At 41.8% G+C, this 12,161-nt stretch overlaps 1 pseudogene; it reads right to left on the bottom strand.

The window, feature by feature from the left end:
- Positions 1-499: 499 nt before the first annotated feature.
- On the bottom strand, positions 500-2,884 carry LOC146833805 (zinc finger MYM-type protein 1-like; annotated as a pseudogene).
- Positions 2,885-12,161: the final 9,277 nt, after the last annotated feature.

Below are 12,161 nucleotides of genomic sequence, written 5' to 3' on the forward strand. Positions count from 1 at the left end.
GATGCCTGCTACGGCCAGTCCGGCCCTACTGCTTCTGCCCCACTTCCTGACAGGTCCATCACTAGCGCTGCCTAGGAGGTCCCTAGTGGTACAATAGCAGGGGTTAAGCTTTATATCAGGAGTGAGGTGCATCACCAGAGCTGATTGTGAATGCTCTGATGATAAAGTAGCAGTGTAGGGGGCTATAGGTCATGAATGAGGTGCACTTTTAAAGTTGCTTGCAGGGTCCTGGTACTAGAATGCTAGGAAATGGGCTTCATGTTAGAATTGAGGGGCATTGTCAGGACCCTGGTACTAGAAAAGCAGGAGTAAGTACTGCAGGTCAGGGTAAAGATGTACTTTACTTTTGATCTATCCTGTGCAGGAGAAGCCATCTGTTGCTGGCATTGCTGACCCGCTAGGTGGAGTTTTAAAACAAATAGCTCAAGATCAATTGTTAAGAAAAAAAGCTCAGATTTACCCACGTGATAACAGATTCAAAAAGGGCAAATTATGCAGTTTACAGTTCGGATTCTAGATAACTTCGGTCTACTGCAACATCTGGATAGTTGTTAAGAATACCTAGTGCAAAGGAAATGTCCAAAGAATTTTCAGATTTTCGATTGAACAATCCGACAGCAGACATGAGACCCATGTTGTCTGTAAATCCAGCATCAAACTCATTTACAAATCTATCCAAAGTGGAGAAATAAACTTTCTGCATTAAGCACTCAGACACTGGAGTGTGACTTTCTGAGACATCAAAATGGCTAGATCTTTTCCCTACAGGGGTACTGACAAAAAACATAGGAAAGTTTGTTGATCAATCGATGGTGTCTCAGTGGTAGAACCCTTGGATTGGATTTTTCTTGAATCTCAATTCCACACTGCTCTGCTAAGTTCTTAGCCTGATTTAACAATACAGTTCACTGACTGTCTTGACAAAGTTTCACTAAATCACTTCTCGTTGACTTAATTAGGTCACATGCTCTCGGCAAGTCAAGGTCTTTTCTCTGTAGTTCTTCGGATAGACTGTGAATCTTTTAGAGAATGAGTTCCATAAAATACAATTTAAGTAAGAAACCAAAGTTGTCAATGTTCTTAAGAATTCTTTTGGCTTCAGAACTAGCCTCCTTGTCACGGTGCTGTGGTTTTATTACATGGAGAACAATGATAATAGGCTCAAATTGTAACTGTACATTTCTAACACAGAAGTGCCAGTAAAACCACCTCATACCTGAGTCTTTCTAGCTCCACTACATATAGAATACTCTCTTTCTGAGCTTTCACAAAGACCTCATGCCTTGGTGAACTTTTTGAAAGAAAAACATAAACTGCTTGCAATGTTGAAAAGAAATGTTTTATTGGTTGTATATTAGTGTCTGTTTGCACTAATGAAAGGTTTAGGCGATGTGCATGGCAGTGTATGTAAATTTCTTGCGATGCGATCTTTCTTATTATTGCTTGGACACCATTAAAACAGCCACTCATAACGGATGCTCCATCGTAGCAGTGTGCAACACATTTCTTCCAGTCAAGTCCAGCTTTCTGTACTGCTTCAACAATGGCTGCAGCAAGGCTAGAGGCATCTAACTTCTCCATATGGTAACACCCTAGTGCATTCTCCGGAACATTTCCATCACCATCAATAAAGCGGATAATAAAACTCAGCTGCTCTTTATGTAAAATATCTTTGGTATTATCAATTAGCACCACAAAATATTCTGTCACTTGTTTGATAATGTGCTCACAGTGAAGCTCTGCCTCCAAAGATCTGTCATTTTGGTAATCAGTAGAGGTCCATACCTCCTGGATATTATTGCTTTTAACCTCTCATCTTTATAAGAGATAATCTCTAACAATTCAATAAAATGTCCCCTATTGTGAGAATCGTTCGTTTCATCCGTGGCACGGAATGCAAGCCCTTGAAACATACTGCCTTAAGCAGCTGTTCCACATGTTGTCTATTCTCCTCAATTTCCCGCTCCGCACCAGTGTGAAATGAACACTCTGCTCATGAAGAGATATCACTAATGTCAACAATGGCAGAACAGGGAGAAGCAGCTGCAATGGCAGCAGATGATGTTTTAGGGATGTTACAAGAATGTGAACAATACCTTCACTGCTAGATAGAGCAGCATCAGGCAACTATTTTGTTGTCTTGCCTCCATTAGAACCTGTAGGAGGGTCTTTGGTACTTGTACTCCTTTTTTAGTGAATAAATCCAATATTGATTTTTGTTTTGGATCTTTGGGTTTTCTAGTAGAGAAAGACATATTTTTCTTTGTTCTTCTGTTTGCAGCTGAACTCAGCAATTCTACTGCTAAAATGTCAAAAATACAGGAAAAGGAGTTAGGGCATGGCACCGTACACTGCACATAACAATGTGGAAACACAGAGAGTCTTACACACACGTACATGTGACCATTTTGTATATAAACAGTATAAAAGAGATGTTTTATTGCATATATTTTTTTATGAATGTTAACATTATATATTATTGTATAGACAACCAAGCTGACTGCCAGTGGTTGCTGTAGCATACCTAGAGCGTCCAAGGGTGTCATTGCCTTATTGTGGGGCACAACACCAATGAAATCAATGGAGATACCAACTGTGTTGGCTCTGAGCTGGGCCAAGTACGTTTTTTCAGGGCTGATATTATTGAGTCTTTCAGTGGGATCTGTCATGTTTTGAAATGGAGGAAGAGCTAAAGGGTTGTGACTCCCTCGTATTGAGGGTGAATTAAGAGGTATGCTCTAGCTTTGAAACTGTTTTTAAAATAAAGCAGTAACAGGTTACTGATATCATCCAAAAATAAATATATGTTAATGGGCTACCCTTCATACTTACTCACTTGATCATCATCAAGTTTGTGGAAAGCAGACCCAATCCTGTTTTCCATTCGCATTTACACTAGAAGTCCTGTTAATCCCAATATAATGTCAGTGTCAGCATGCAACGATAACATTTGCTCCATAAGCTCCATCATTAATGTACGATATTCAGCAGCCTTGCCTAATGGATTCAAAGCAAAACCTGCTCTTTTTATTGCCTTAAGATGTACATTCAATATGCAGGCTAGAAAAAGGTGAAATGCAAGTGGCCATCTATCATTCCCAGTGTATACTTGTAGTTTGTTCTACCTCTGTTCTACTTTCAAGACTTTGCAGTAAAAGGGCAGCAGACCAGCCTGTCAGTCTCATTGCCCTGCCTCCTCTAGCCGTACTGAGCCACTCACTAGCCGTACATCTGTGGGTTACCTCTGCTCTGGACTTTGGAAGTCAACAGGACCCTGCAGAAAAATACATCCTTATACTTTTCTCCTTTGTTGTTACAACGCATCTGTTGGTCCTCTTTCCTGCTCTCTCAATGCACTTTTTTTAAACCAATGCAGACCACAAAATGAATCCTAGCCTAAGAATGGCAATACAACCAAATTAAAGTTGGTTTTTAAAAATCTGGGAGTTATTAAACCATTAATACTATAACATATAATTTTAATTCAAATGAAGTGTACACCCTTTTGTTGCATGATACACATTTCTTTTCAGTGAAAGTGCACTATTTTGCTCTAATATTTAACAAGCTGTCCACATGCACTTCACATAACATTCCAGATTTTGTCCGTTGAGCATCACCCCTTTAGGGCTTCATGCCTCTCATACATTATTTGTATAGCGCACGTACACCAATAAGGTTTCATGGTGCTGAATGGCTCGGAGGCACAGAGACTCAGTCCACAAAACTCTCCATACTTGTCTGAAGAGCCAGGATTGTAACAAAGACCTAAAGCTGGTGTAGGAAGTCAGGCCTCTAATATTTGCGGGAAAGTAATTCCAAATGCCTGGGGCAAACACAGAAAGCTAGTTCTACACAATCTCTTTCTTTTAAACTTAGGGGCCTCTCATAGGTTTTGAAGCGCAGACCTCAAATTGCGGTTGGGGACATATTTCAGAATTCTGGAAGTCACAAAAGTTGGACTTTGCCAGATTGAGACTTAAAAATAGGACACCCAGTCTTGAAAAGAGCTCTCTGGGTGACATGGAGCCAGTGTAACTTCTCAGTTAACAGACCTGGTCACTGATTAGAGTTCAGCACAGGCCTGTTAGGCACCCTCTAGCTTATTATATGAAGAAGAGCAGTGGAGTTGGATGTGAGTTTTTGTGACGTTGGAGAGGTTGATGCTCCCTCCCCTGGACCTTGCAGCCATGGTGTAGCGCTACAAGGCCTAGGGAGGAGGCCTCCTCTGCTACACCGTGAGGCACAATGGGGGCATTGAAGCTCGTTGTAATGGCTACATATGAGAGGACTGTTTTCTTCTTCCTAAAGTGCATTTCAAACTGCATCTACACATGTGCATCATGAGCCTGCCCTTAAACTGTTTGTATGATTGTATAATTCAAGACTCTAAGGTGTATCCATAAAGTACTTTTAACCTCAATCTTCTGGGATATTTATCAGAGGATTAGACCCTGCTCCTTTCCTCCCTGCTGATGCTTTCCATCTCTTTTCATCCATCCATCTGGAGATCCATTCTCCTCTCTCTCTCCTTTGCTTCACTCACTCACTCACACTCTTACTCTTATGAAGCCCTTCCTGTGCCTGCTGAAACTAACCCCAGGGAAAAGAAGAAAGTGACTCAGGTGCCTGCAGCACCCATGGGCCTTCCAAAAATTGGCTGATGGAATAAAGAGCCAGTGCAGCCCAGGCCCATCCAATGATCCATTTGCACCTCCCAGTGATACTGTTTCTTGTGTGGCTTGTCCTGGGACCAGGCAGAGAATTTCTGGCAAAAATGCAAAACAGTACAAAGTGAATACAAGTTGTAGGAATGTAAAACTATAAGTAGTATGGTATAAAAAGGTGTGTGCTAAAAAGGTTGAACTCTCGCACTGACAGAGGAGAGCACGTTATTGTGTAAGCTTACATTAACAAACTATTGTAACTCATTTGGGACATCACACATCAAAAATGATTATAACATTGCATGTGCCACCAACCGAGCTGTCTCTAAGTGCTAAAATAATGGGTGTCCTCATCCAACTCAGTGGTACTCATTCCCTCAACTTGGGAAAGTTGAAAGGCTGAGTTGTCCACGCTGAAGGTTCAAACCAATGATGTCCATATTTCAAGGTATTAGCTCAGCCCAGTAGTTATTCTTATCAGTTGGTAGCCTTCTTTCTTTTATTGTGTGACCTTTCTGTGAACAATATGACCTTCCCGGAGTCGCTATATAAGGCTTCAACTCTCTGTTACTGTGCGTTATCTGGTTGTGTAACACAACCAAGGTCATTCGCATCACAGACAATTGGCATCTCTACAAAGGACAATAATGCTGTAACATGGCTTTTAACTTGCCACTTCATGGGGGTAGATTTAAACTAACAACACCAAGTTTTACCTTTTCCATTAAACTTTATTCTGTAGGAGAATACCCAGGACTGGGTGAAGTCTGTTCAGTTCTGTTCAAATAACTTTATTTGATTCATATGAATCATAAAAAGTGTTCCATACACACATAAAACAATTTGATAAAACTTAAAACCTCCTATACAACAATTGGGGTGTATATATGTATTAATTCACAATTTCAAAAATGTTTAAAACAAGTTTTGTTAATATACAGCATTTCATCAATGTAATTTCCTATCACAGTTCATACCGTTTCCTAATTAACAACGCGGTTCTAACGTAGTTGAGCACAGTGCTACAGATTGCAGTAGTGGACAAAGATCGTAAATAATTAAAACCCTCTTGATACGAACAAGGGCGAATTTCCTTCAAGAGGGGCTTAATAAAGCGTGCTCTAATGTCTTTATAAAGTGTGCAAAACAGCATAAAGTGCATTGTGCTTTGTTGGGCTAAATTATTACAAGGACAGGAAGTCAGTCTCTCACACCAACTTGCCTGTTTAGGAAAAGCCACAAGAAGGTGCAATGTGCAAAGACAAAACCTAGTCATAAGGAAATGTGATTGTGTATGGATAGTAAAAAACAAGTAAAATTGAGGACGGCATATCGGCCCACAAGTAAATATATCAGTGTCACTGTTAGACGTTCTTATTTCGTTGTAATATGCATTTTTTATGATTAGTTTCATATTAGATTGTATACCATCGGGATTGTTGTAGTAGTGTCCCAAACCAATCTTCTTAAAAGCGTTCTTGACATAGCAAAGCCAGGGGATAGACAAGGCCTTTTCCGAATTCATACAATCTCTAATAATCGCCCTGGAGAATGATAATTCCTCCGAGGTCTACACCTTTCCCCAAAGGATCAGTGGGGCAATGTTTATGCCATCTCTGACATAGTCCAAACCAACTTCAGAGTGACAGAATTATGTGGGAGAACTGCTGGGAATCATCAATAATCTTTTCAAGAATTTATTTTCTAAAATTTGTATCTGGCTACTTTTTTGATGGCCCACACTCCTGCCCCATAAGTCGCAACTGACAGGCATTTTGACTTATATAGAGTTAACATTTCGGACACCGGCTTATGTTCCAGCTTGCACGCCAAACGGAACAGTCCCTCTATAATTCTACTTGCATGTTGAGCCCTGGCTATGATCAGATGGTCCCAATTCAGTTTGTTGTTAAAAACATTCTCCAGGTATGTAAAGTTGGGTACCTTATCAATGATATTTTCTTTTACCACAAATGTTCTCGTTTTAATCTGTTTGGGGGCACATACCATGATAAAAGATTTACTAAAATGTACTTTTAGGTCCAATGCCATCTTAAAATTAGTAAAAGCAATCAGTGCTTTTTTAAGGCTATTGGCCATTAAAGCCAACAAAACGTATCATCAGCATATGACAATAAGGGGACCGGCTGACCTTCTGTGCTAGGATAATCCAACTGCTGCTCTAGTAAAAATTTCTCCACCCCATATGTGTATAAAAGAAATAAAAAAGGGGCCAAAATACAGCCCTGTCAAACACCTTCAGTTGAGGCAATAGGCCTAGTCTTCTCTCCTCCTGAACCATAACGAATAGAGACAGTGGTTGATGCATGCAGCCTGCGTAACAGGGTAATAAGGGCTTCCTCAAAGCCCATTTTCTCCATAAGTGTCCACAGCTTACTCCTACTCACTGTATCAAAAGCGCTGGATAAGTCCATGAAGGCCAGGTGGATCGAACCCCCCTTGGCCTTCATGTACTTACCCATGATTAGAGAAAGATTAAGACACTGTTCGTTTGTTCCCATTCCCTTCCTTAAACCGTATTGTGTGGGGGATATAAGACCAGCATCATTGGCCCACGATTCCAGGCAGGCAAGTATTACCCTCCCCAGGACTTTGCATGTAGCATCAATTAAAGAAATAGGCCTGTAGCACACAGGATCGTTCCTGTTGCCTTTCTTATATATCGGCACCACTACTGCCTCTTTCCATGAACTGGGGAGGTGGCCCACTATTACTGATTTAAAAACAATTACCAACAATGGTGCCCATAATTGGAGCTTACCTTTGAACAGATCCAGGGGCACCCCATCTGTACCTGGGGCTTTTGAGGGAATGCGCTTTATCAACGCGTCTTCAACCTCACCAAGAGAGATAGATAAACTAAGTTGATTCGCAGTTTAAGAATTATTATTTCATTGCTTTGATATTGCGGTGATAAACCCTTTGGGTTAAATATATTTGAGAAATTAGATTCCCTAACTTCCCCTGTTATTGTCGATTCCATATTCCTTACATCATTTGAGAAAAGGGGACGATTTATAACTTCCCAAAAGCCCTTAGAGTCATTGAAAGCACTAGCTCTCTCAAGATCTTCCCAGGCAGGTCTTCTTAATTCATCTTTCCTAAGACCAATTACATTTTTATAGGTTTTTCTCGCTATCCTAATTAGTTTCTTATCCCGGGGGACTATGTGCAGGGCTTTTTAAGAGCTTTTTGTGCTCTGGAGCACTCAGCATTGAACCATCTAATTTCATGTGAATCCATTCTTCTCACTGTTCTTGTTAAATTATTGGCCAAATCTTTACAGATTCCTTCAAAGCACTGTATAACAATCTCTGGGGTAGAATCATCAGATAATCATGTCATAACTTGAGTAAGATTAGATTTCACAATATCCTTCTCAAATTGTAGGGCATTTATTTTGCTCCATTTTAATCTCACCCCCTGATTATGATTATATGTTAATGGGCATACATCACTATTGCCCTTTGGAGCCGTAACATACAGACAAGCAAGAGGGTTATGATCGCTGGTAGGGTTCTACCGCAAAGCTGTCTACCAGTGGGTACATTTTTTAGATATCAGCATAAAATTGATAGTACTTGCCCTACCTCCTCCCAAAAAAGTGGGATATTGTATAGGTGGGGTACAAACCAGAGTATCAACAAAACATAGTTCATTAACAACAATGATGGTATTTAACGCTTCGCCCTGTGGAGAATGCTTAAAATGGGAAAGTGGTTGGTTTTCGGTATCTAGAAGCCCACATACCGTTTGCGAAGTATGCTGACACAAAGTACAATTGAAATCGCCCACCCATATTAAACATAGAGGAAAACATTTAACCGCAGCCTTATCAATTTCCTCTTTGAGAGTGTTTATTACCCCACAATTGTTCTGATCAAAAATATTATAATACAAATTAATCAATAATATTTTAACATCAATCAGATTACAGATCAAAATGATCTGACACCAAAGGGAGTCAACTATGTTCTTAATCTTTAAAGATCCATATTTAAAAGAGATCAGAGTCGCTAATCCTCCCTTCGCTCTCCCTGCAGTGGATGGAACTGCCTGAACGTTGACTGAACAGAAACTATTTATAATAACGTCATCCCTGCTCCATGTTTCCTGGGTACAAATGATATCAAATGTCTTAATATATTGTAGCCAAACCTCATCTGATAGCCTAGGTCTAATTCCTGCAATGTTCCATGAGATAAGTCTCAGTAGGCGAGCACTTCGATGATGTCCTGCAGCCCCATCCATATTAAAAATGGGCTGAGCTGCTGTCACGATGTTTGCATCCCAACTAACCCTCTCTTCACTTTCTGAACACAAATGTAATGGGCGATTTAAACTGTCCTCTTGATCAGATAAATGAGAGAAGTCCATTATAATATTTAATGAGTTCGGGACTATCTCTGATTCACTGTTTGTGATATCCATTTTCCCCGGATCTCTCAAGTTTGGGACCAGTCAGTCTATATCTCCCAATCCACTTAGTGCCTCGTAGCAGTTTTGGTGATACCAAGGAGGATACATAGAATACTGGTTATCTTGTCTAGATCTTTCCTTTTTTACAACAAACCATGGAGGTCTAAGTGGCTGGTAAAAGAAACCCAGTGGTAAGATAGAAACCCCCCTTGAACACGCGGACCAGATTTTTGTCCTATCTAGGATTGTCTTAACTAGGCGTGGAGATCTAAAGGTTAGTACTCTACAATCACCTGAAAATTTTTTCATGGAGTTCCCCACCCACCTAATCCGACGGACCATTTTGAATTCCACAAACAACACTTCATCAATCCCCGTCCTTTCCCTCAGAAAATGTCAATGCCGAACAGTGCTCTGATTCACCTGGTGGCATTGGGGGAACATTTGCTAGTATTACGGTGTAGGGAGTCGCTTTAGGTGGTAAATGTAAGTTAGTATGTAGGCCACCTGGAGTTCTTTGATCAGACAACCTACCTTCCCTAGTACTTGGGGTCAGAGGTCTCTCACTATTAGTGTGAGAGCCACTTGGAGCATGTGTAATCTGGACATACATGGGGGTTGTATCTTTTACCTGGGAAGGGTTTTCACTGCTATTCAAAATTTGTCCTGGAATATTGAAACTATTTCAACCTTTGTGTAGGTTATATTCAAAGCTATAGTGTCATGGAAGTTAATGTTCACCTGCACAAGGCAACATAGCTACAGTCCAGGCTATGAAACTGCAGCTTCGTGAAGTTGTAAGCCTGTTTGCATAGTGTAGCTATACTGCAGCCCCATTTACATAAAGCCTGAACAGGAAAGTAATGCTGCAGTCTGACTTGCAAGCTGCAGCATGGTGAAGTGAAGGGTCCTATGCCTGGAGTAGTTGTGCTGCAGTCGAAACCAGGTAAGCTGCAGCACTATGTACTCATAAGACATCATTCACAGGGCAGCAGTGTTGTATCATATATAATACAAATCTATGCAAAATATATGGTGTGCATGATGACTGGCTGGCCTTTTATTTCACTAGTGGCTTTGTTGCCAGGGGTGGGGAGGCAATAATGTTTCTAAGTGAGTGTTAAAAAAACTTTCACTTCTAATAAATGTTAATCTGCTGTAATAAATTGAAACTCTTCCCGCATGTAAAAGAAATACACTTTTTAGAAACTTAAAGAAACTCTTTTGTATCTTTACATGTCAATTATGCACAAATTACATATTCATGGCTTGCCTTGTGCATGGACTCTTAGAGCCAAGCTAGACCCTTGCTTCGGTTCTCCTTGTTAATCTGTTGGCTTACCTGCCTCTCTATGCAGTAATGCTGCCATCTGAAATGAGAAGCCACCGGTCTATGAATTTTCTTGGGCAAGTCAGCCATTCTGTGGCTCTGCGAAGTCCATAAGGAGTGCCCTCCATCCCTGCGTGTGGCAGCCCTGGTCTAGTGTTAAGAGGCCCAGAGGAGCTCACAACTCTCCTGGATCACGCAACACAATTTCGAGACTGCAAGGCCCAGAGTTGAAGACCCCCTCTCCATGGTCTAACAGCCATGGTGTAATCATAGTGCTGCGACGCCCAGTGTATGGGGCCCTCCCTCTTGGGCGTCACAGCCATTGTGTAGTGCTGCGAGGCCCAGGGGAGGGGTCCCCTCCCTTAGGCCTCGAAGTGATGGTGACCATTACAACAAATGAGGCACCCTCCTGAGCAGAAAAGGCAATGTGACTATTCTTTCCTCCACCCCACCCCTGACCTGTGCACAATGTTAATCGTCACCCCCACATCCCCACAAAATCCACCTTATCCTGTGAAGTGCAAGTTGCGAGGCGGAGTCACACCTCGCTGTCTAATAGTGAATGAATGGGGGAGGGACACAAGGAGCACACACCGTGAACCGAGATAAAAGTGAAAAGTGTGGTTTGTGGCAAACTGATAAGGTGAACGTGGGGCCCTGGGCAGCTGCCCACACTGCCCATGCCCAGCGCCAGCCCTGTCTGTGACTGGAGGCAGGTCACAGGTCAAGTGCAGGGCGATTATAGGTAGCGCTTTCCGGCACCAATGGCCCTGCCAATCACAGAAGGGAGAGGGGAAATTTTTGTGTTACCTCCCCCCCACCCTTGTCCCCCGAACTCAAAAATCTGGGGGGGATATATCCCCTGCGTCTCCCACATGTCCTACACCCATATCCCATAGCAACGGTTGAGACCAAGTTATTTCCCCTACCCAGGCCATCATGATGTCTCTGCAGACAGAGCTTTAGTATAGCAGTGCAATCAAAAGCTTCTCACACTGTGGCCAGTGCTTTAAATGGGTAAAAAACAGTGCAGGTACTCATTCAAATGGGGTGAGTGGGCGGGGCTAAGGGCGGGACTAAGAGCAAGACATGCTGATACTTACTTGACTTCAGTACTAGTTGCAGCACATACCAAAACACATGAGAAATGTGTTTCTATAAACAAAACAGGTTAACTCCTAACACGAAACGAAAGCCAAATGCGGTGATGTTTTAACATTTCCTTGTTTTATAGTATTTGAGGTTTCCATACTGTTATTTGCTGTTGCTTGGCACAATACTATATATTCTTGAGTGTGCGCACGCACACACACACACACACACACACACACACACAAAGAAACAAGCAGACGTGCACACACAAAGTATTCCTCACATTTCCTTTAATATACTTCCCAAGAGTGTCTCGAATCTCCCCCCCTTTCTCTCACTTTTTTACTCACCCAAAAACCGCCCACAGGCAAACAGACAAATATAAGCAAACACTCACTAAAAGAATCAGGAAAGATTAAAGCCATTTTAACCTCGTTACCTTCTTTGGCTTTCTTAATTGCGCTGTCACCTGCCTGCCTCGAACCTGTGTTTGCAACACAGCATGATGGTGAATACCAGACGTTATGCAATGAATAGTTCAGCGGGGGCTCACTTCACCAGTCACTGCTACAGAAGTGCCTGGGCTGTCAGACAGGTCACCAGCACTAGCAGCCAATGCGCCTACCGTTTAG

The sequence above is a fragment of the Triturus cristatus genome, chromosome 4_2 (assembly GCF_964204655.1).
Source record: "Triturus cristatus chromosome 4_2, aTriCri1.1, whole genome shotgun sequence".
NCBI lineage: Eukaryota > Metazoa > Chordata > Amphibia > Caudata > Salamandridae > Triturus > Triturus cristatus.